The sequence below is a fragment of the Colias philodice genome, chromosome 11, assembly GCF_061535455.1.
Source record: "Colias philodice isolate Cphi_HAF_F1 chromosome 11, ilColPhil1 Martin Lab GWU primary, whole genome shotgun sequence".
NCBI lineage: Eukaryota > Metazoa > Arthropoda > Insecta > Lepidoptera > Pieridae > Colias > Colias philodice.
In genome coordinates, this window is record NC_143096.1 from 11,650,501 (window position 1) to 11,676,736 (window position 26,236).

Sequence of the window (26,236 nt, forward strand, 5' to 3'; positions counted from 1 at the left end):
AGTGTTTAAAACCATGAAAATGCTACATTTTCTGTTGAGCTACCTGATGATAACTACGTTTTACTTCAGTGTTATACGCTGCTTCTGACTCGTCTTAATATGAGGAGAGCCGGGAAATTTACAAAGCGTATAACTATTTAAGTCACTAGTCGGACTCTAATAGATGAGCTTATGCATATATACAAGACAAAAACTCAAAAGGCTTTTGTCGATATATTTTCAAACATTACATACGAACAAAACCTAGTATAGTAATGTCTTACCGCCATAATACATTCAATTTATTATACAAAATATTCTATACTTACCTACTATTATTTGTACATTATTTTTTGCGACAAATTATACACATTCATTCGGCAAACCCTCAATATTGATAATAATCGGCATTAACATTTGCACCCTACAAATATCCGCAAATAATTATCATATTTATGTTATCATGGGGAGTAAAGCCGGGGTGAATAACATAACTTACAATAGCGTTACAAATTCGCATGATTGATCTAGATTGTATGAGTTTAATTGAGGGGTCTTGTGTGACTCATGAACTTCCAGATATATGGAATTTTTAGTTATTTACTGTTATTATTAAAGATCCTTACATTACAACCTTAATACATTTAAAGGAGCCCTTTAGGTAATATTTTTGAAGTGAAACTTCTTTATCTAGGTTGGAAAATAATTGAGTGTAACATTTTTTCGTTACGCGTGACATTTTTCCGTTACGTTCCATCTTTGATTCGACGTATTTCTGTAAAGTTGCATTAAGTAAATTATTTTATAAAAATAAAGAAGTTTCACTTCTTACGTGTGTACACTAGTACACGCACACATTTTTTTTTAGTATTATGTGTATTATAAAATACTAGCTGCCCTGGCTTTAAACGTGGTAAATATAATATGTGTATAGCATATAGCACACAGGGATCACGTACGTATACATTCAAAGGTGAAAGAATATTTGAAATCGATAAAGCTCCTGTGATAAGCGCACTCAAACAAACATTTCTAGCTTTATATTATTAGAATTGGTAGGAATTCATAAACTAGTAAAGCAAATATCTCATTCATAATGGCTCCAAAGAATAGGAGAGTCATCCTATAGTTAAACTACATCTTAATAACTCAATGTCAAGTCATCTTATAACATTATTAAATGACACTTCAATTCCACTTTATTGGCTCTAATTACTGTCTTTATCAGAAGGTCTCATAACAACTGCATTGTAATCTGTTCTCACTTAGCCATGTAACTGGTTTGAGCTGGTTTTAACTGGCTTGAATCGGTTTCAACTGGTTTAAACAAGACGTTTACACTCAAATAACTGTAACAGGGTTTAAAGTTTAGACTCCCTGTACTGTATTCCTCTGTAAGTTTTGTGTGTAGGCAATTACTTGTTTTACTGAACTAGTCTTTAACAGTATATAGATAAGCTCATGTTAACTATTATATTCAGACTTTAATTTTATAGTTGGCTTAGGGGATCGCAAGTAAAAATCACCATGAAAAGTGTAAAAACTGACAAACCTTGTGTTTTTAATATTACCGAACTGTACTTTTACTTCCTATAATTTTTATCTTCAACCCTGTCTATTACGGTACCGCTTTTTTGAAATATTATGAAAATATATTATAGATAATATAAATAAAGAAAAGATTGATTTTAAAAATTCATATAAGTTACTCTATCATGTTCGTTAAATGTTTCACCTAAACCTATATTTTATAAGACTGCTTAGTCTCAAAATTGTTTGATACAAAAGGTTATTTTAGCTTATAAACCGATTAATCTTTATGCTTTTGGCAGCCCTATAGAATAAATAAGTAAAATAGCTGTTGTCGTTTCCGCAGCATTATATGCGATGCGGTTGCCAACGTGGAGTCGGCAAATTTAAAATACGGGGATGTTTACAAGTTACAACTCTTGCTCTCTTACTATATGTAATGTTACCAGTTTTGGAATTTTACCGGACTGCGGTGTAGCATGCGCGTCATGATTTAAGAGTATTTTCATTAATATAGATATTATTTGATAAAATTTCTCTGTTCCACTGTGATTGTCGAATAAGTGATATTGTTATGATATTATTTACTGATGTTAGTGTGTGCTTTTAAAAATTTACTATTATAATTAACTTTTGTGATAATATATGTCATGCTGTGGTTGCAGAATCAATGTTATTTATATATCTTCAAATGATGCAGCAAAATTATAAGACTATTTATCATAGTATAAGAATTGAGGTTAGGAAGTTCTATTAATGATTGGCTCAATCATGGCACAGCAATTTAAATATGACATCCTATTGAGGGCAAAAAAAAAACAGCTAAACGGATTTTAATTAAATTTTAATTTACTTACATTATGGGCAAATAGTACCTACTAAATATTATTATTATGCTGATGTAAGTCTAAAAAATAAATAAATAAATAAGTCTTTAGAAAGAGCTCATCTGAAAGTATCAAATACATAGAATAGTACAAGGAAACACGTTAAATTTCCTAGAAGTCATTCCTTCGCTCGAGTTTTGTCTTACTTCTGTGGATTTTCTGAGTAGTGGATATAATGCGTCCAGATTAAGATATTAAGGAGTCAATTTTATTATTGGATTCCTTAATAACGTGAAAGTTTATTAAACATTCATACATAATTACAAACTTTCGCGGTTATAATAATATGAAATGATGATAAATAATTTTGATTTTGAATTTGAAGCCTAAAAAACTACTCAAATATATTGCTGCCGAACCAGAACCTTCAACAAAATTTTCAGTGTCTAAAAACATTTCATCACGTATTTACGAGTCAAACGTTTGATCAACACAGGCTTGGCGAGTTACCAACAATATGAATCATAGCAGACCATACACATTTGTCAGAGCGCGTCAGAGATGGGAGTGTACAAAAACTATAGCTGTTACAGAATTGTGTACATATTGTACATAGTACTATATTAGATTTATTTTTTTAACATTTATGCTGCTAACATAACATACGATAGATACAATAAAAACATAGAGCCTCTGCTTTATTTTTTCTGCCCGCTGGCAGTCTTGACACTTTTAGAGATCTCTTCGAGAAAACCAGCAGGATCAGTGGCGAAATATACCTGAAAAAAGATATTTTAATTTAACAAGAACAGTAAATAAGCAGGTTTAAAAAATAATCTTCATAATCTACAAGTCTATTTTTGATAGATAGGGAAATGTTTCAGAGCTTATATATTTTTCATTTTCTGCCTCTATAGGCGTCATTTGGGAACATGGGAACCACTGAAAATCAGTGCTGCAGCTCTTAAGCCGTAGAATTCCTGAGTGGTGTCCCTGTTCAGCACACAGGATCACACCTTATTAATATTAGTGTTTTATATCGTAATTTCAATGTGTTTTTCTATTTAATTTCTGTTTTATTTTTATTTGTCTGTATGTGTGTGTTGAATTAAATGTCTTTTCTTTCTTTCTTCTTCTTCTATAATGCAACAATTATTGTGACAGAATTGAATAAGGTAACTTTTACGTTTATTTTGTTCAGACCTGAATAGTAATAGTAAGTATAAGTGACCTGAATAATGTATTTCTTAAATTTTTTCTGTAAAAAATCATTAAAACTTCGCAACGGATTTTAATGCGGTTTTTTTTAATAGATAGAGTGATTCAAGAGGAAGTTTTTAACATATAATTTATTAGGTGTTAGACAAAGCCGCGGGTGGTAAGCTAGTCTTCAATATACTGTATCTACAATAAACTTTGTTTCCAACGGATTTAATCGTCTTCAAAAACGTCCTTTTATCTTGCTCAAACTGCCAACCTGTTTCCACTTAACAAACACCGACTTTTAACTGGTCTTTCACTTTAGAAACTTGCTTAATTAACCAGTTTATTCCTTAAACCGCTTAAGGCTTGAAGACAATTGTGAAAAGGTATAATTATGCTTGGTCATGGTGATCTGAGCAAGCACGAAACTCGAGAAGGGCTTGACCAATTCGGTTTAACGTTTTTGTTCAGACACAAGGAAGTTTTTATGGAGAGTATCCCTACTACTAATATTATAAATGCGAAACTAACTCTGTGTGTCTGTTACGCTTTCCCGCTTAAACCTCTCAACCGATTTCGATGAAATTTGGCACAGACAATCTTTAGACCCTGAGAAAGCTATATTCGCGCTAAGGATAGTGGGATATCCTGTATACTGATAATAATAATAGTTACAACGAAGCATTATATCATTATCATCAAATAGATAATTTTGTTCTATAAAATCAACATACTCTCTGAAAATCCGTTCATCAGTAGATGCGTTATTCATGTCACATAGGCTCTATATTACGAAAACCTACTAACATTATGCAAGCCCACTAAAAAAGTGAATTTGGAGTTCCAAAAGAGGACACAATGGAGTTAAAATCTCACCAAAGATAGTTCAAAGCCGATGTTAATACATTTTGATGAGCTTTCGAAATTTACCTTCGAACTTTGACGTTCTTTAACTAGTGAGAGAATATTACTTTTCGACCTCTTGAATATTTTATAAAGGCGTCCCAAAGGCGGCTTATTGGATGATAACGATGATTACAGTTCGCTTTAAACTGCCAAAGTGTTTTCAAATTACAATTTTTGGTATTAGGATATCCTTGAGGCGGTATGATTAAAGTTTGGGCTTTGCGTGAGGATTTGCGTTGGGTATAGTTGGATTGGAACATACTATTTGAAGTGAAACTTCTTTATCAGGGTTGGAAAAAAATTAAGTGTGACATTTATCCGTTACGCGCCATCTTTTTCTTATCCCTACCACGCGTGATTCGACGTACATATTTCTGTAAAGTTGCATATAGTTAATTTTTTTTTGAAATATAAGGTCATAAAGAAGTTTCACCTCTTACGTGTGTACACTAACACACACACATTTTTTTTTAATTGAAAGTTTTTATCCTACTAATTTTATAAATGCGAAATTTGTATGTTTATTGGTTTGTTTGTTACTCTTTCACGCAATAACTGCTCGACCGATGGTCATGAAATTTGACACACACATAGTGCCCGCACTTGGCCAGTGTGGTGGATTATGGCCTGTACCCTCATAGAAGGCCCGTGTCCCAGCAGTGGGAACGTATGCTGATGATGATGATGATAGTGTTTTTATCCTGAAAATCCCATAGTGCCAGGAACTATGCGAGTTTTCCTTTGTGAAAAGCTAGTACTATAAACGTTTATTCACTTATCTTAAAAAATATATATGAAACATAAAACAAGCTTAAAATATTTACCTTTTAAATCCTTTATGCAGATACCTCTCTCGATAGATTTTGAAAACATAACTGGAACGGTAAGACCACGTATCGCGGCAACTGGGTCGTCGAGAAAAAAAGCTGCTCTAATAGAGAAAAATATGTTAGAAAATATTATTTTCTACGCATATAAAGTAAAATAAAGATATTTTATTCATTGATTGATGTTAAATTAAAAAAAGAAAAGTTTATAGATATCATTTGAATCACGTCCGAAGCATAAAAAGCAAAAGTTCTTTATTCGATCTTCTAATCCTTCTTAGTTTCAAAAACAGTATTTTCTTTCAAATTATATAAGTATTTTACACAAAATAATTAAATTTTACTTGCATTGACCATAATGCGATGTCAATATAACTTAAAATGAATAAATTAGAATCAAACCCACGCCTTCAACTACCAATGCACTGATCAATGTCGATAATTTTAATAGATAGCCATAAAACAAAAATAGTTTTTCTTCCGCGTAAAACTTTTATAAATAGAACCCCACGTACATTGAACCTGTAGTTCAAAGTTCCAAAGGAATAGCGTATTCAGTTTCGATTAAGTACGGGCCGTTGCATCGAGTGATAAATGCCTAAGAACTTAATAAGACCCAACTATCTCGTTTATGCTTCGATAATTTTGTTGCTTCGCTGCGCATTTGCCACAACAAAATTGTGAAGTTAAATGCGTTGATGTTAGCAATTGTGTTCAGTTTTCAGACTTCGTTCTTCAGTATGTGGTTAGCTTTCGTGGGGAGAGGTTGTGCGCTCCGTCCGCTCGCCTTTGCAACTGTTACGAAAATATCCGTGGATTTAGTTTTAGTGTAGACGTTTGTGTGTGTTTGTGTTTTTGTTGTGATTGTAATTGTATGAGTGTAAAGGATTTTACGATCAGGTTTGTTGTTTTTTAACTGTTTATTAATGTATTTTATTATGTACAATATAATGTACAATATACATTTTTTTATTGGTGATTTAAAATGTATTTGTAAAATATACTCCTTTCAAAGCTTTCATTGACTCTATTATTTAAGCAAACAAAATATTCTTGATGTAGAGTTTGATTTTAATAGGTATTAAAACTAGCTCTATATAATTTTATAATTAATGTTTTTTTAAAATATATTTAAAAAATGGGTGTTTATTACGTAAATAATACGAATAAAAATATTCATGATTATTTTTTAATTACGCCAAATATACAAGGTCATTTCGCAGCTCGGTAAAACAAAACGAATATTTTTATAATGCTTTCTACAAATCTTAAATAATATGAATTTCCTTAACAATAGAGTCACATAAAACAAACGAATTTAAGAGCTATATTTAGAGAATAATCGCGAGCGACAGGGGAATAAGTTTGCCAAAACTATAATGAAAATATCAACTGACTTTGACCTTTTCCCAAATTGATAGAGCTTTATAAATAAACCTCAAATAAATGATACATTTTATGATTAATATTTTATTAATAAGGTCCATTTAAGTATTTTTACAATTCAATTATGATAATATTTAGCTTGTATTATTTATATAGAGTCTAGATGTTTGTCGTATTATACGCATTGCGATAAGTATACTATTGTATTAATTAATATTGATAACTAGCGGTTCGCCCCGGCTTCGCCTGTGGTGCATATTTACGTTTTCTCTACATATAAACCATCCTCGTACTTCAAGGAATATAATAAAAAAAGAATTATCGAAATTGGTCCTCCCGTTCACGCTTGATGCCGTGACAAAGGAAAACGGGTTTCATTTTTATAATTATAGATATTGTATGTATTAAATAATATTTTAAAGGTAATCTTAAACAAAAAATGTTTTCATGTCATAATAGTAGGATATAAGTATTTTTTTGAGAAATATCGATTTTATGGCTCTACATTTGCACAATTTATCTTGTTTAATAATGCTATTACTGAGATTTATAAGAAGAGTTTACCAAATTTTAGCATGGTTAAAAATGAACTTTAAATTAAAATATAGGATAAACAAAATCAAACGCGGACGCTATCGTGGGCTTAAACTAGTGCAACCCACACAACTAAATGCAGTATGAATCAGAGATATATTTAGTTGAAATATAATTTGGCCAAGACTCCCAACTCATAAGTGCTGTTTTTGAAATATTATCTCCGCATTGTTAAGGAGCTTATTAAATTTAATGAACCGAACTGCTACGACTCCATATTATGTTCGTATTTGAAATATATATGAGAACCTGAAATGATATTAACAAAATGTATTGTGATATCACATTAAGGAATGGAAACGAGTATAGTATTTTGAATAATAGTAGCAATGTTTTGTTGCTTTATAAAGATAATAACATAGGAATTATAATTAGGTATAACACATTATATTATATAGGGCGTATACTGAGATCGGCATACTGGGTGGTTCATAACAGTTCATAGGAACGTTTTACATGTATTCCGATGAAAAATACATTCTACTATTCTGCTTTTCAATATCAATACATTGATATATTGCTATGTATCATCTCTATAATTGGAACTCTCTTAAAGTCTATGTATAAAACTCTATTGCCTGTGTAAATATAGGTAATGCATAGGTACAACTAATATAAATACGAAATTGTGTCTGAAAGTATAACAGTTTTCACGACTAAATCAAACTTTTTATTTGAACGAAATTTCAAAGTAGTCCAGAGTCAAGTACTTCTTTTGTTTTCAAAAACCTAAAGCTAGTTTCCTGTTAATCTGTGGATTAGTACAGCTAGTTCTATAAATTAAACTTTTATCTGAACAATAGAGGTCACTACGCGAATCGATTGTTAAAAATCATATCCACTATATAAATGTCATGATCATGTTGAACTGATGAAAAACGTTAATTGCTCGCTTTTGTTTTATTGAGTGAAAAGCGATGGAGCCAATAAGTTCAACCGCTTTATATATATACCGTTTTATTTTCTATATGGCTGTAAAATTTTATTTACGAAAATAGCATCAGTCTATGTTTGTTCAGCGAGTTGTTAAAATGTTTTATTTGGTTTTTAACCCCTGATGTGAACGAGGGGCGCTCTGGGGCGCTATATATGTAACAAATATACATATATGGACGTCAGGCGTCGTAGATAGTAAATTAAGTGACAAATTTTAGTTCATTTCAGTTGCATTTTCTAGTTGTATAATAACGTCTGACACTAATATGGTTTTCTATGTGGCTGTATAATGTTCAATTTATGTTTTATATAATACTATGAAATTACTGTTTTATGATTAAATTTGTATATTTATTTTACGTGCTAATTTAATTAAAGATATGACTTGATCCTGATCTCATTGGTGTATGTATGTATGGATTGTGAATCTTTTGTTACGTCATGTCAGAGGCTGGGTTTATGCTAAGCTACTAGAATTAATGAGTTTCATCTCCACTATAATGTGTTTGTGTGTGAACATAATATTAACGTTAAAGAAAAGTTCACATTGAGTAGGATAAAAGGATAACTACTGCAATGTTTACATTGCATAGCTATTAAAAATCGTTGTTAAAATTCCCTTTTACCTTTAAACAAATTGATACTCCCGCAAGCGCAAATAATTCAAGAAAGCTGTACAAAATAATTAAAAGCCCTCCAGTTCTTAAAATATCAGACGTAAAATAAATTATGATTCTCCAGGGCCTACAGTTAGATGCGACAAAACGTGAAAACAAAATGGTGCTAATATTTAGTCAGCTCTCAGAAATACTGAAGTCGTCACTGAAAAGTCTACAAAATTGTAAGTCAGGTCAAGGTCCATTTCGTGAAATTGTCATGTCTGAGATAAAATTATTAGGGCTGACTTATTATGCTCGTGTTTTGTGTCAGATAATTTTGGGTGAATTTTTGAGTATAATTTTACTATGTTGTTGTGTGGGATGGTTTTTGAACGAATCTGCTCTATGTTGTTTTGATGTAAGCTGGTTTTTTAATGTGTTGATCTGAAAATAGCAATTGAAATAATGTATTAGCTTAAAGCTCCGTTAATTATTATTTTTTATGTTTGTAACTCAATTATTATTAAGCAAACATAGAATTGGCTCTTACTGTAAAAGTGTTATTTATTAGGTACATCGTTTATTACTCTGAAGAAAAATATACGCTTTGGCCTTCCAACATTTATATTATAGACTAGCGGTCCGCCCCGGCTTCGCCCGTGGTACATAATATTTACGTTTTCTCTACATAAAAACCATCCTCGTACTTCAAGGAATATAATAAAAAAAGAATGATCGAAATCGGTTCAGCCGTTCTCGAGTTATGCGCTTACCAACACATTTTGCGATTCATTTTTATATATAAGATAGTCATGACGTAGTTTAACCATATAGGTACCACTGTTATTTTCCCTTGTCACGTCTTTTCACGATCTTAGTTCAATTTTTAAAGTTAATGTTATATAGGAGTCGGTCTTTCTGCTTTTGTAAATTAAATCTGCATGATTAATATATGTGTAACGTGTAACAATTAAAAATACAAATGAAAAGATGTTCAGAACTCATCCTACGTTCCTAGAATTTTGGAATGCATGGTTCATAATAATATGGTGAAGCATGAAGCAAGCTTCATGTTGAAGATAATAATTTTCAACCATTACACTGGTAGGAATATTATAGTAGTTATATTTAAATAAGGCCATGGTTTTATGATGTTAGTGTACCTATACTATAGGTATAGGTACACTAACATCATAAAAAATTAAAATTGTTTGTTTACGTGTTTGTCTCTTAAATTTGGCAACAATTAATTATTAATTAACCTACATTTTTAAACAAATTTATTTGCCATATTATATCACATGATTTTCATAGCACATAAAAGGGAATGAGATTAAAACATCTCAAGCATGGTTATTGTATGAAAAAACGTATTATTTTAAATGTTTATTAGTCCACCCTCGTTATAAGTGACAGCTATAATAATATTGTGATATTTTATGGAAAATATGGCAAATATTTATGTGATATTAATTAATTATGGTTGGCACGGAGGGATAGGTACTTAGTAACAAAGCGGCGTTTTTTAAATTTATGAATTTATTGTTTACCTTTCACGTAGGTGTATATTTTTTTACACAAAAGAAAATCTATTTTTTATTATTAAGGCCGACTTTTGTTAATTCTTAAGTTTATTAAATCGAGGCATATATTTTACTGAATAAGATTTTTCATAAGAACTTTAAAGAATAGAAAGAAAAATTTTCATTTCATTTCACATATTATATTTGCGCACGATATCTCAGACATGGAATAGAGTGCATTTGTGTTGAATATTTTATTATAATATCTTCTTAAAGTGGCTTTTCTAGAACATTCGCTGATGGAAGCGGATAGCAAACACTTGACCACTTCTGAACTAAAACATCTGGGATCTACGTTTGTAATTTGTATAGATAGCTGAAAATTCGATCAGTTTCTTGGTTCACATGACTTTTCGATTAAAAGTAGGTTTTGTATGCAATGTAATAATATGTTTTATTTCCATAAAAGCCATCCTCGTATTTCAAGGAATATTATTTCAACAAATAAATCGTGAAAATCAGCATGCTGTAGTGGAGTTACATTGATTTTCAGTTGCACTTTTCGTCGGCTTGCCGTGTTCATAAAAATACACTATAATAATATGTTGCTTTCTGCATCTTCATTTGTGTAGATAAGAGATGACATTGCTGGTGCAGTGCAGCTATACCCAATACACATTTTTATATTTATTTTTTAAACATTCTAATAGTTGTAGCTCAGTGGTCGCATATCAATCGAAACTTAAACAAAATCTATACTAATATATTATAAAGCTGAAGAGTTTGTTTGTTTGAACGCGCGAATCTCAGGAACTACCGATCCCATTTGAAAAATTATTTCAGTGTTAGATAGCCCATTTATCGAGAAAGTCTACATAATATCATCTTTCTAAGACCAACAGGAGTAGAGCAGTGCGAGTAAAACCGTGGGCACAGTTAGTAGTTTATATACATGTGAAATGATAAGAGTGTGGGTAATGTTTTTTTTCTATTTATTTAATTTAATTATGTTATTTATTTTCTCAACTCTGTACTCTTTCTCTATGATATAATTTAAAGGATAGACACTATCCAATATCCATATACTAAAGATTCTGATAGAGATGATGCAAATATATCTATATTCTATACTAATATTATAAAGCTGAAGAGTTTGTTTGTTTGTTTGAACGCGCTAATCTCGGGAACTACTGGTCCGATTTGAAAAATTCTTTCAGTGTTAGATAGCTCATTTATTGAGGAAGGCTATAGGCTATATAACATCACGCTACGACCAACAGGAGAGGAGCCACGGGGGTGAAACCGCGCGGAGCGGCTAGTGAAAAAATATGTTGATGAGCGTAGACAAAGTTGCATAGGTGGCCAAGATTCCATTACTAACTAAATCAACAAAATGAATGCAAATCGCATCAAAGTTTCAAGGGCGAAAAGTGAAAACGTTATTTCTCATTATATTAGATTTGTGTTTAAATGTATAAGATGAACAGAACAACGAGGTCACGAAATTGGAGCAGACAGCATTTTCAAAGATGATGTTTATTTAAAATGAGTATTTTACTCTCTATCTGCATATTGTATATTAATTAGAGCTGTTATATTATCATACTAGGGTTCCACGCCGGCTTCGCCCGTGGTACATATTTAAGTTTTCTCTAACTATCCTCGTAAATCAAGGAATATAATAAAAAAAGAATTACCTATCGAAATCGGTCCAACCGTTCGCGCGTGATGCCGTGACCAAGGAAAACGGGTTTCATTTTTATATATTACTAGCTTTCCGCCCGCGGCTTCGCCCGCGTTTTCAAAGAAAAACCCGCATAGTTCCCGTTCCCGTAGGATTTTCGGGATAAAACCTATCCTATGTGTTAATCTAAGTTACCATCTATATGTGTGCTAAATTTCATTGTAATCGGTTCAGTAGTTTTTTCGTGAAAGAGTAACAAACATCCATACATCCATGCTTACAAACTTTCGCCTTTATAATAGTAGTAAGATATAGATTGGAACAAATAAATATACATCAATACAATATCTTTAAAACTACACAACGGATTTTGATGCAGTTTTTTGTAATAGATAGAGTGATTCAAGAGGAAGGTTTTAGTATATAATTTATTAGGTTTTAGACAAAGCGGGCGAAGCCGCGGGCGGTAAGCTAGTAATAATATAATTATACTATTACACACTTATAATACTAGGTATATAACAAGCATAGTATTTATTTACAGTATGTTACACTAAGATTATGTACTTACAAGACGCAACATATTGTAGCAAATTCCAGAGGTCATTTGTTAGTGGTCTAACATCGTGGCTCCAGTGAGTGATGTTAGGATCTGCTGATTAACTATCAGTAACGATTAGTTTTAACCGACTGTGAAAAGGAGGTGCAAATTTCGGTGTTTTTAATGGTGTTTTTACCCCATCGGGTTAAAGCGCGATGTATGTAGTCTTTATTTTATTTTTAAGCTATTGCATAGCTTCTATCGCGGGCCTTGAGCGCGGGGACCGAATCGAGAAATTCCGTAACGAAAAACCTCACGCTCCCCACTCCGACGGGCACGGAGGTGTGGCTTGAAGGCATGCTATGCAATAGCTTTACCGCGGCAGTCCCCGAGTGCCACACGTCTTTTTTTTAATAATCGTCTATTTTTTATTTGATACGACTTTACAAAAAAACAGTCAAGTATCAAACAACCAGTAATTTAGCTATACTTTACTTTTTTTTTAATCTGGTTAATTTGGACAAAGCTGGACTTAGTGGCTAGAGCATAATAATATTTTAGAGCATAATATCTGTGCCTCCAGTGAATAAGGGAATAACTCAAAAACAGCACTTTTCAGGAGAGACAAAAAACTGTATATCAATACTAAATCTTTAGTAATTCAAAATTTTAAGCTTGTATGTGTAAGATATGATGTTAGACTATATTTTTACATAGGAACACATATTGTAACAACCCCATAAATATACTTTTTTCGTGTTTTTTTGTAGTTGTGGCCTTATGAACGAGTACTTCATGGAATAACTCAATGTATTCACATAATTTTTTTTTTACTCTTTGCAATATAACGACTTATGCCCTTATGCACTATGTTCATAATCGCACAACACGACTTATATTATTGCCAGTTTTGGTTTTATAGAAATGATGTGACTTATTATGCTTGGAATTTGTGTACTTTATGACTCAATTGAGGCATTTTAGTGGAAAAACTATGCACGTAGCTTGAAAAACGAATGAAATCAACGGGTTTTTTTCGTTATTAGATAATAAAAACAAAGCAACATTTAGGTATTTATGCATTTAACCCTAGAAGTCCAATCTACGTAAATTTGACGTATGAACTCTTCTATATTTACCATCGAATCGCTGCAAAATCCAGAACCAACTTATTAGCCGTCGAGACCTAGCAGTAGGTAACTACATAGTTGGCTCATCAAGGTAAATTCCGCCATTTGGTTGTAAAGAGGATGTTGTGCGTCATTTTGACGTATAATTGGGCTTTTCGTAACTTTTAAGATTGTATCAAATTTTTATTTTGTGATTTATTTGAATAATTTTTTTCCAAGTCACGTTTCACATGATATCTATAGTATTATACTATAGATTGTGTATAAAATGGGATCCAGACAACTTTTATACTAGGACGAAAAACCTTCAATTTTAGTAAATGACGATTATTGTCCTCCGCTGGATTTGGACTTCAAGCAAGGGGATTGGGTGGCTGAAGATGTTGTCCGGAGTAAAACCGAATATGTTATGGGGTTTTGTTACCCATGTATAATGAAAGTCGTAGATTGTAAAATAAACGTTTAATCGATCTTTCAATAATACAGTACTATGTTGTTAATGCTATACAATGTTTCACCAGTCACCACAATGAGCCTAGTCTGTACAGGTTAGCAGGAGACAATCATTGAGTATTGGTATTAAATACGTATCAACTGCGTATTGCGTTTTGCGTATTAACCTAGTGAAAATTAATCGTCGAATCAATTTAAAATTCGATCAAGTGCGTTCCGTTTCGTAAAATATAGATAATAAAAGTGGCAACGCCACAATGTCATGGTGGTATACATTGAGGATACAAGCACTATAAAGAGATAAGAGAAGACCGAAAACCATATTCCTGTATGTTCAGTTAATACAGGAAAAGTTATAGGTGGTCAGTGGCGATTTTTTACGGCATGATATAGAATTTTAACAATTTCTATATCATATAATATCAAAATAATGTAGACAATGAGCCGCAAAGATTTTATGAAAAAATTAAGCTCAGATTTGAAGGTGCCTTGGATGCAAATATACGACTTGTGGCACGCACTTTGAAGAGACTCTACGTGACAATAGCCCAATTTTTTCAAAATATGTGGTACCAGAGTATCTATAAAATGTTTACGAAAATGCAGGACCAAAGAAGTATCGATATTGCGGATTTTTTTCCTATAAAAAAGGCAAATTACCAAAGCACAGTGGCTAAAACGCTATATGCGGAGAAAACAATATTCATAATTATTGTCAAGCCTGGTTATAAATACTTTTTTTTATGCGACTATTATAGACTATAATATTATTGTCTTGATTATTGTAGTTAGATAATTTAAAAAAAAATTTAAAACGAGTTTTTTTTTTAAAACTTACCCAATTATTTAAGAAGAAAATATAAGTTTAACATTTTTGTTGGCTTTTTTTAGATGATTCAATTATCGTTCTGTATTTATATAAACAAAGAGTATAATATCATTAAATGCACTTAATGTGTTAACTGTATTTTTAATATCTATTGCAAAAAATAGTTAATTTCCATAGAAATATATTAGTATCCCAAGTTAACTGATAAATACCTTTTTTAAAAAATATAAAGATTTGTTGTTGGAGATTTATTGAAAAAAACGATTTAAAAATAATAAGGAATAGGTATGGTGTGTTGTTTCCGTGCAGTATTCAATTAATAGACCAATAGCAACACGGCATTAATGCCAAACTGTCTCATGTCGTCACTTGAACCAATGACACTAAAAGAGTTGTTCCTTTATGCTCATGTTAGAAAAATGACACAAATGCGTTTATACTAAAATAGTGTTAGGACTGATGGAACAAAATGAATTAAGTCTTTATTCAAAAAGTATAACTACACATACGTCTTTGTGTTCGTGGGTACTTTTGACTCGAGACGAATAGTTCCTTTGCGATTGCCTAAAATGATGGATAAGGTAACTTATACCGTTAATCACACCCTACTTATACCGTTTGGGTCATTCGAAAAAATGGGTTAGGACGCAGCTAGAGATATGACCTTTTGATATGTTGTGTATTTTGACGAGCTGAATCCAATGGTGCAATAAAAACCAAAGGGAATAACTCGTCTTACTCCCTTATTCACTGGAGGCACAGATATTATCTACTATTTAAACAAAATATATTATTTTATGCAAAATAATATGCGCTTAAATACTGGAGTATATAATATACATACCTACCATACCATAGTTAGTAAATAAGTCACCTAAATAATAATAATAATTCGTAATTTATTTTAAATATAAGTACTTACCCGCTTCATTTAAAATCATCATAATATTTAATACGATTTCTGGCGAAAAATATTACAAAGGCCACGTGTCACCCTCATACTTGAGCGACCCTTTATTATCAAAATAATTATTTATCTTTTGTATTATGTTAATTTAATGGCCTATAGAATATTTTCTGTAACGTAAATATAAATATACTTCTTTTTTTAAGAGCTCTATTTTAAAGCTCTATTTTATAAAATATGTTATATAGGTAGGTACCTACGGCGCCTTCGATCACCAATATAACATTGTTGATCAAAGCATGGCGCGAATTGAGTGTTGCCTGTTCATTTTTTTGATAGTAACTACATATTAAATGATGATGTAATATGGTACTTAAATTAAATAGGCAACACAGGCATTACATTAATTAATATTCCTTATAATCAACACAAGGATCGACGACAGCTGTTGTACCCCAACTAAAGACAGTACAGTACAAGTACAGAAGTAACGTTATTTAAAAATTGACTCACATCTAGAGCACCTACATTTATTAGGGTTCCGTAGCCAAAATGGCAAAAACGGAACCCTTATAGTTTCGTCATGTCCGTCTGTCCGTCTGTCCGTCTGTCCGTCTGTCACAGCCGATTTACTCGGAAACTATAAGTACTACAGTGATGAAATTTGATGGGAATATGTGTTGTATGAACCGCTACAAAAATATGACACTAAATAGTAAAAAAAAGAATTGGGGGTGGGGCCCCCCATACATGTAACTGAGGGATGAAATTTTTTTTTTCGATGTACATACCCGTGTGGGGTATCAATGGAAAGGTCTTTTAAAATGATATAAAGTTTTCTAAAAAACATTTTTCTTAAAGTGAACGGTTTTTGAGATATCAGCTCTCAAAGTCGTAAAAAGTATGTCCCCCCCCCTCTATTTTTATAACTACGGGGTATAAAATTCTAAAAAAAATAGAGGTGATGCATGCTAATTAACTCTTTCAACGATTTTTGGTTTGATCAAAGTATCTCTTATAGTTTTTGAGATAGGTTGATTTAACTGTAATTTATTATATTTGCTGCTACGGAACCCTTTGTGCGCGAGCCCGACTCGCACTTGGCCGGTTTTATTTATAATTAAAATATTACTAGGTAATACCAAAATACTAAAAAAAAAATATTTGTACACAAATTCCGGCAATGGCTTCGTTTACATTTTTAAAGTAGCATATAAATATAATAGTATGTTACCCTATATACCTAACATTATAATATGCCTTAGGGCTTAGGGCAGACTATCTTCGAATTTTGTGCAAAATTTCATACCGATCCTACTATCAGTTTTTGCATGAAAAAGTATCAAGCATCAACCCATTTTAAAATTGTCAAATTACATAAACGCGGCATTATAACCAGAACAACATTTAAAAACATTATAAAAAACATAAAAGTAATCTCAAAGTATCGAAGCTAACAAGCGATGCCGACTCGGTGGGGTCCGTTTTTTCCGCGTAAAAACCCATAAGACCCCTCTTTCGGTAATTAAAACCGCACTAAGTGTGAAACATTTGCTAAGAACTTTTTGCGTCTGTTTTTATTTTTGTACAAATCTGTCTTTGATTCTAATTAAAGGGTGACTGGGTGTAGGGTGTTTAGTCGAGATTTAACTTAGAAAAATATAGGGAGGAGCCGCAAATGCTCTTTTTCCTTTGAGCTTTGAGCGTTGTTTTTACAGCTTTAATTTCTTGGCACAATTATTGAATTCTATCAGCGTTTTTTGTTTTAATTCAATAATTATTAGTTTCTATTCTGTTCTGTTCGTGAAGAAGTAAAAGCTAATGTGTTACAATATGTTTGTGTGATGTTTTCATTTAATTGGATTAATACCTATTTGTGTTACAAACTTGTTAGTTTTTTCTTGATAGATTTTTTCATTCCCTATAATGTTAAATGTTTATTTCCAAGTGTGTATTAATGCACTATTTATTATTATTCCAATGCTTATAAAAAAGAGCGTTTGTGTCGAGCACACGTGTCACAAGTGAAACTTCTGTGGCAGGATTCAAAGATATCAAATTCGTCGCCTTATTCCATGACGTGACGATATTGCTATGACGCTACCTTGAAATTTTACTCACAACACACAGTTTCACTTCAAAAGTATAAGTCATAAATAATTTTTGGGTCAATTTCCATGCCCAATAGCCCATCAAAATGTTTTTGAATACAATATCAAAAGAAAATTACTGAATAATAAAATCATGGCTTTTAAATAGTAATGAATACAAAGACAATCTGTAGACTGTGACGAAGATATAAAAGGGTCTGATGTATGACGATATGTTTGTGCAGTCGAATATTTCTTGTGACGTCATAGGCAGACGGCGCTAGGATTTGAATGTGTATTGACGCAAGTGTTATAGAGAGATTTATAATATTATCTATTCTATATAAAAATAGTTTTAGTTTTAGTTATTTTAATAATTCATATAGCTTTAGTACTGTTGTTTCAGTTTATTATTTATCTATAATTAATCTGATTGATTTATTTAATATCTGGGTGTGTGTTTTATTGCGAATTTTCTGTCACACTGTCTCGCTAAATAAAGGTTTTTTTCTTTTGGTATTTATTCTATTTCATTTATGCTGTTTAGGGCTGATTTTTCAACCCTTGGTTAAAACTTATTCGTCGAATAATGTATAAAACTACCATTTTAAAAACGTATTATAATTGCCCGTATTGACAGTTTACGTGACATTTTAATACTATCGTGTAATACTTTACTGGACGGATAAGTTTTATCCAAGCATTGAAAAATCGGCCCTTAATGGATTACTAAGCTAATGTTTTACCTTGTGTGTGATTTTGTTTGCCACTACACTCGCTAAAAAATGATCGAAACGTCAGTCGGGATAAAACAAGCTATAATCAATATCAAGCTCTAATTTCTAACTATTCCAATATTTATTTATGTATGATATTAAAAAAGTCTTCCTAAAAATAAGTCTGTAAATTGATATAGGTTTATTCGACGTATCGATGAATTTTGACTGACTGCGGACAAAACCTTTTCAAACAAAGGGCTTCCCTTCCCAGAATTTTCATATAAATTCTAACTAAAACGAACATTTAAATTGTTGCTATGCATATCGTATCTTAAATTGTATTTATAGATATAAAATGAGTACATTCTCATTAATTATTTATATTTTTCAGTTTTACATGACATATTTTACAAGTTTAGTTTGTTAGGATTCTGGTATCCAAATATCAATAATATATAATAATATATATAGGTATAATATCAAATTTCAAAAGCCTCAAAAAGAAATAAATATCAATATTCAGGTCTCATAGTAACATACCATACGTACATGTATTTCGTACATGTCCTTTATTTTTATGGTTGCCTGGAAGAGGTTGCTTTAACCAATAAGGCCGCCTTTTGTGCACTTACCATAATTGTTTTTATTACTGGTACTGTACAATAAAGTGTCATAAATAAATACCATAGTATCATTTCTCAAATCATACATAAATTGACTTTTCATTTTAACGGCTAAAGTGTAAATGCGTTCATGTTAGCTCAAAGGATTTTCCTTCCTTGTGTGGCTGGTTTAAAGGAATCTGAAACTCACTTGAATCTCGAATCTGAATGTCGATGTATTTAGAGGGTTTCGCTTTGGATAAAGCTTGTAGAAAATGAGTGTTTCTTGTAGCTAAAGTATGTTTTAGCAAGGTGTTAACGGTAACGGTTTGAGATATGCTTCATAGCTGAGTTTTTTTTACGTTCCTTAAGATATTATAATATTATATTGAGATATAATATATTTCAAATTTCATATTATATCGAAACTTTATAGAGTTTCGATATAATACGAACATTTAAATGCATTATATACAAATAAACGATAGAAAAATACATGAATGATTTATAACAATATTGTTACACATAACTTTTGATTTAATATTTTTGTGGATAAATACACTACGACGTTTGACCCAACTACCCTCACTTTGCTAATAGTCGTTGACTTGCTGCGATTTGTTATCAACTTCCTACATCAATTGGGTAGCTGTGTAGAATTGCAGTACATTCTTATTACATTCGAACTAATATTTAACCCGGCCTCGCGTGTTATTTCTTACAATACAATGTATTACGAATTCAAATATACTAATAACATCCATTGTACAGATATACATATTATACTCGCTCGAATAAAAAAAATCAAATTCTTAATACACTTCATACTGCTTTTAAAAAAAACATTCCTTACCGACCTACAATGCTCATACACAATCAATTTTAGGTCAAACCTCGATATCAAAGCAAGCTTCAGTATGGAGTAACATCGACTGTTTCATGTCAAGTGCACGCCACATTAAGACTGAGAGCACAAATCGTTCTTTTTCCTTCGATGAGGTTATAAAATGAGTAAAATCTCGAATATCTTTAAACTTCTTTGAGACCTTTGTATTTTTTTCAATAGGTACTTCGATGAGGTGACTGGAAACTTGAATATCTATACTAATATTATAAAGCTGAAGAGTTTGTTTGTTTGTTTATTTGTTTGTTTGTTTGTTTGAACGCGCTAATCTCGGGAACTACTGGTCCGATTTGAAAAATTCTTTCGATGTTAGATAGCTCATTTATCGTGCAAGGCTATAGGCTATATACCATCACGCTACGACCAACAGGAGAGGAGCCACGGGGGTGAAACCGCGCGGAGCGGCTAGTCTTTGATAAATTCCTTTGAAAGTAATGAATATACCTCGAATATTCGAAAGTAAGTGTGATGAAAATAAATGACAAGGTATAAGAATTTTGGAGTGTAAGGTCTTTCCCAAAATAAATGTGCTTAGACAAAATATAGGCCGATATTTATTTATTTATCATTTTTTGCTCTGAATGGTGTTCTTACATTCTTATTACAAAGTACTTATAAAAATTCATATCAAACGACATCACTACATATATAAAAAAGTTGTTTTCTCTGTCCCTATATCCCCTTGTATGCTTAAATCTTTACGGATAAAGAACGGATTTTGATGCGGTTTTTTTTAATAGGTAGATAGAGTGATCCTCGAGGAAGGTTTTAGTAAACCATTTATTGGGATTAAGACAAAGCGGGCAAAGCCGCATGCGGGTCGCTAGTAGAATTATATAATATTGTGTAAAATATCCTTATTTAATTCTATACGGTAAGTATCTATTGTAAGTCATTTTAAAATGTATTGACTCATGGAAAAGATTCATTAGATAATATTGTAAAAACAGACATTCATTTTATCTAATAATGTTTATAACAGACTGGTGCATCAATTAAATGTATGTTAGATTGTCCTAGATACCAGACTTAAATGATATAAACAGATATACTTTAGTACACTTATATACTAACCATTTATTCATAAGATAGCTTCAGCTTAAGGTCTGAAGCGTTTTGTGTTAAGGTGATGAATTAATTTTTCTAACATTTACGGCCCTTTTTAAACCTTCGTAATTTTTATATTATTAAAGTTGTCGTGATGAAAATTCTTGACAAGAAAGTTCAATAGTAACACAATACGTCTACCGTTTTAGAAACGTGATTCCATGATATTTTCTCGATAGAAAAAAAATACAAAGTTCTCATTGTTATTTTTTTTTAATCTCTGGCATCTTCAAAATAACAAACGTAAAGTTACGACTTTTTGGATATTAACTATAAAATATACAACCTATACGTCTACCGTGTTAGAATTTTGAAATATGCGATGGTTTTGAAATAAACAAGAAATACTTGAAATTAGCGCCTGACCAGCCAATATAGCGAGAGCCGCCCTGTACCTTCCTACCCCGATCGCTGCACGAGTCATTCCCGCTACGGCCGTCACACGGGGAACTTGTGTCGCTTGCGCAATCGTAAAAAAGGGTGACAACACGATAAGACAAAATGAGACAAATGGGGACAATAAAGAAAATAAGAAGAAGAAACATAAAGGTTGGAGGAAAAAGAATGCTTACAATTGGAACAAATTAATGAAGTAAGTTGGTTTTATTTTAAATTTGATGATAATTGTATTATAGACGATGTTTGATATGTACCCCTGTTTTAAGTACATAACGAATGTGTAAGATTTTTTCATTTATAGCATAAATAATCTTTTCAGAAATCCGGAATCCAGAAGGAAAATAAACCCACTGATTGTTCACAATGTGAACCCACTCCTTCGTAAGTACCTTTATTCAGTCAAAAATGTATGTTATCAACGCTCTACTGGTTTTATCGCATGATTCCATTTTTAGCAAAAAGCAACAAAGTGCAAAGAAATAAAAAATCATGGTGAACTTAGTGGAAGTATGGTGGACGTAATATGGAATTATGGAACAGGAGCTCGTTGGAGTAGTATTATATTTTAAAAAAATACGAAAAACTTTCAAGAATTTCTTAGTAGGTGGTAGATAAGTATGTTGTATAAAGAATTTGATGTTGATATTTATTGCACGCCTCATAAGCGAAGCGTTGAGGTGGGTACTACTGTCACTTCGCGCAAAACATCTGATTTTTCAAACTTAAAATGTCTTTATGTATCATACATTGCACTTGTAAGATAATACATACACACACATATTAAGAAAAAACACTATTTTTAACGTTCATGATATTTTTGATGTCATTTTTGTTATTTAAACTAGTTAAAAAACAGTTTAAAAAAGTTCTGTCTTGGACGTCCGTGACCCGTGTGTCTGTATGTGCGGATCCTTTTTCTTGTTAACACGATAGCGACCGAAATACTTTACTAATCGAGTCTTTTTTTTTCTCTTACGCTTGAGTATGCTCAGGAATAGAACCCTTTCATTTTTCAGGGTCTGATTCGATGTGGTTTAATTGTTATTAAATAAACAAAAATAATAATTAATAAATATTTATTAAAAAAAAATTATGAGGCGTGCACTTTTGGATTTTCCAAATTATTTCATTTATACTTACTACACCTGTGCGGGAAATTGCTTAGTACTAAAACCGGTTTATATTCATATTTACATAGTAATGTGAGTTTTCATTTCGAAAAATTTTGTGTAAGTATATTAAATTGAGTTCCTGGGTGATCTGGAAACACAATTGGGCCCGGAGGATGGCGCTGCAGTCACTCCTCCTAATCACATGAACCGATTTGGATGAATATTTGTGTGCACATTTCATTGTTGTGGGATGATTGGTTGATTCGTTTTCACATTAGCTAATATTATGTATTTTTGTTGTTAGAAAGTAAACTTAATTTAATGTTTATAATACATTATTATTGGTATAAATAAGCCAGTGTTCGTCTCACATTGCTGTACCTGCCTACCTATCCTACCAGGGCCTAACTTTGTTCTGGCTATTTTATTTTGATTATTTGTAATGAATAATTACAATTATAATAGAGTGCAAAAAATAAATACATGCGTCAATATATTTTGTGTTTTTTTTAAACAATTTTTTTATTTAAAAAAATATCATTCCGACCGCGGCTTTGCCCGCGTGGAATTAGGTTATATCGTGAATCCTGTTTTATCCCACAGAAGTGTTCAGTTCGGATAAAAAGTATCCTATGTGTAAATCCAGGCAATTAGCTATATTTTATCAAAGTTGGTAATGTAGTCTTGACGTGATTAAGTAACAACTAACAAAAAAATATACAAATTAGCATCCAAAGTTTCGCATCAGTTTTACTGTATTAGCGATATCTTCCACTCTTGACTTTGACTGAGAAGAATTAGGGTTTATAACTTCTTTCAGAAATACTACCTTTCATTTCTGGGCATGATGTAATATCTACGTCAGCATCAAATTCTATCTAAATCAATTCAGTAGTCCGCGTAATTAGGTACCATTTCATTTTTTCAGAGTAACAATATTTTTTGTTATTTTAAAGATTATTTATAACCTGTATTATTTTGTAATAAAGTAAACATTACGAAATAATAATAATTAATAATTATTAATAATGTCTAAGTAGTTGTTAAAAAGAAGATAATTTTGTGTTTATAAGCAAGAAAATAAAACCAATAAATCAACAATTAAATATATGTATAACAATATTATAACTGTATGACGACTCCATACATGTTTGTCCCGAGTCGGCCAGCGGCAGCGCGGCGAGTATGCAAGAATGACTTCGCGCACACCCGCGTTCGCGATAGCGAGCTATTAGACTCCGCCCGCCAAGCAGTGGATTTTTTTTTGTGTATCGTCTTAAATATCAAGAAATGTTTTCAACATTTATACAACCGTTGAAATAATAATTATAGTCTCATTTATTCTTTGTTATTTTATTTCTTGATAAAAGTACATCTTAACAAACTTTAATCAAACCACCAGACATTGAAATTTAAACTAAAAGTACCAGACATTAATATCAGACTTGCAAACTTACGAATCAAAAACAAGAATCGAATTGAAAAGATTTTACAATAAAAAGTTCAAAAATACTTTTTAATACTTCTTCTAGCTATTCAGAATTTCCAAGGACGTACGGTAATTTCCTAACATAAGATTATATGAAAGATATTTTCACAAGAAGCCACGTTATTTACCAGTTCACTGAGGGTAAACATTGCGATCTTGGTTGACGTGATGAAAATAAACGTGAAATAAATTTTAATTTAACCTCTTTGAAACATTATAATCTATAAGATATATAGTATACATAGTCTATAGGTATGGAAAGAAATATTTGGATTTAAAGCAAGGTTTTACAGTCATTTTAGAAAGAAGCTAGATTGTAGAGTTTTAAGATTGTTTTTAAAAATATTAGTTAGTGTTTTATAAATCGACAAATGTGGTGTATTTGGTAAAAAAAGTATACTTTTTTTTAGTATACTTTTATTAAATATTACATTACTTATTTAATTCGTACGCAGTTTCTGTGTTTTGTTATCGATGTGTTATATTTTACGTCTTCATTATTTTATTCAAAGTCAATCTTATAATCTTTACATAGTATCAATTAATAATTTAAAATTTTGATCACAACATAAAGCTTTAAATTTTTATCGCAATCTGTGTTTTGTAATAATTACGTGTTATTTATTTTATTCGCAAATTCTTTTTGCAAACACGAAATTATTCTCTCAGCGTCTGTCTGTTTTAATCTCATTTCTGCTAGATGTAACTCACTCGTTGAATACTGATCAGAGTCTTAGATTACTTTGCCAACAAAAAACTTGACCAAAGTACTTTGGATAATATATTATTAGTACTAGTATTATTAGTAGTATTGTACTTTAATTAATTACATAATATATTCTGATAAACGCTACTCAAAGTATATATGATATGATTTTAATTTATTAATTTTCTCTCTGAATGAAAAAGATGAATAATATATTACTTTATCCCGAATTAAGTCGTAAGTCATTAATCGATACTAATAAAGCTGAATAATTTCTTTGTTTGTTTGAACGCGTTAATCTCAGGAACTACGACATCCCTTTGAAAAATTATTTCAGTGTTGGATAGGCCATTTATCAAGAAATGATAGATTGTAACATCAATAGGAGCGGAGCTATGCGGGTAAAACCACCCGGAACAGCTACTAAATTTACAATCATATACATATTTCATGTAAAAATAAGTGTTTAAAAATATTTATACATACCTATTTCTTCTTATCTCCATCGCAACATGAGCGTAGTCTAAGATTAAGAATGAAGATGTCACTTTAAGATACCTTTTTTTTAAGTGGGGAAATCTTGCATAGATACCCACGGCTTCCGGGGAAAGGGCCATGGGTTATGTCGGATTCCTACCGACCAAAACCCCACTGTATTTCGTCAACACTTTAAGATACCTGCTGCCGGATTGACAAGATGTTCTTCGGTACATTATCCTAACCTTAATCCTGTGTATAATATATTAGATTTGCCCTTACTGCTCTTATCCGACCCAGAATACGAAATGCTGAACACAATTGGATAACCAAATGCAGATTTAGAAGATCTAATTATTTGATTTTTGAAGAGTTTGTAGTAAGTATAGTTGTTCGTTACTAAGTTTTGTAAACTTCTAATGTTGTGATAACTAAATAAAAACATTTCTATTCTTAGATATTATTAGAATTTACAAATGAATATTATGATATTAAATATTTAATGATTCGTATTCTACTTATTTTTTTACAAAAATCTATACTACCTTCCATCATTCCTTCAATCATTATCAGTTATAATTCAAATACCAATGGGACCTCTCATCTCAAATGAAAAAGAGGGAAAATGCCCTTCCGATGTTCTATTAAAAAAAATTGGTTGTCTGTAAAGTCGGTTTACTGACTATAGTTGAACGTGACAACGTCTTAAGGCCAATTGTGCTTCTTTGTCGCTCGTTCCGCGCTTTCGCTTGCACTGCAATCTTTACATGGAACGCC

The 26,236-nt window shown here is 31.5% G+C and overlaps 1 protein-coding gene across 2 annotated transcripts in view; it reads left to right on the forward strand.

Annotated features, from left to right (window-relative positions):
- The first annotated feature begins 6,019 nt into the window (after positions 1–6,019).
- Positions 6,020–26,236, forward strand: part of Grip (Glutamate receptor interacting protein) — a 237,814-nt gene continuing 217,597 nt past the window's right edge. For both annotated transcript variants that reach the window (XM_089701174.1, XM_089701175.1), the window contains exon 1: positions 6,020–6,172. The gene's annotated coding sequence lies outside the window, so the exon portion shown is untranslated. The remainder of the gene's footprint in view (positions 6,173–26,236) is intronic.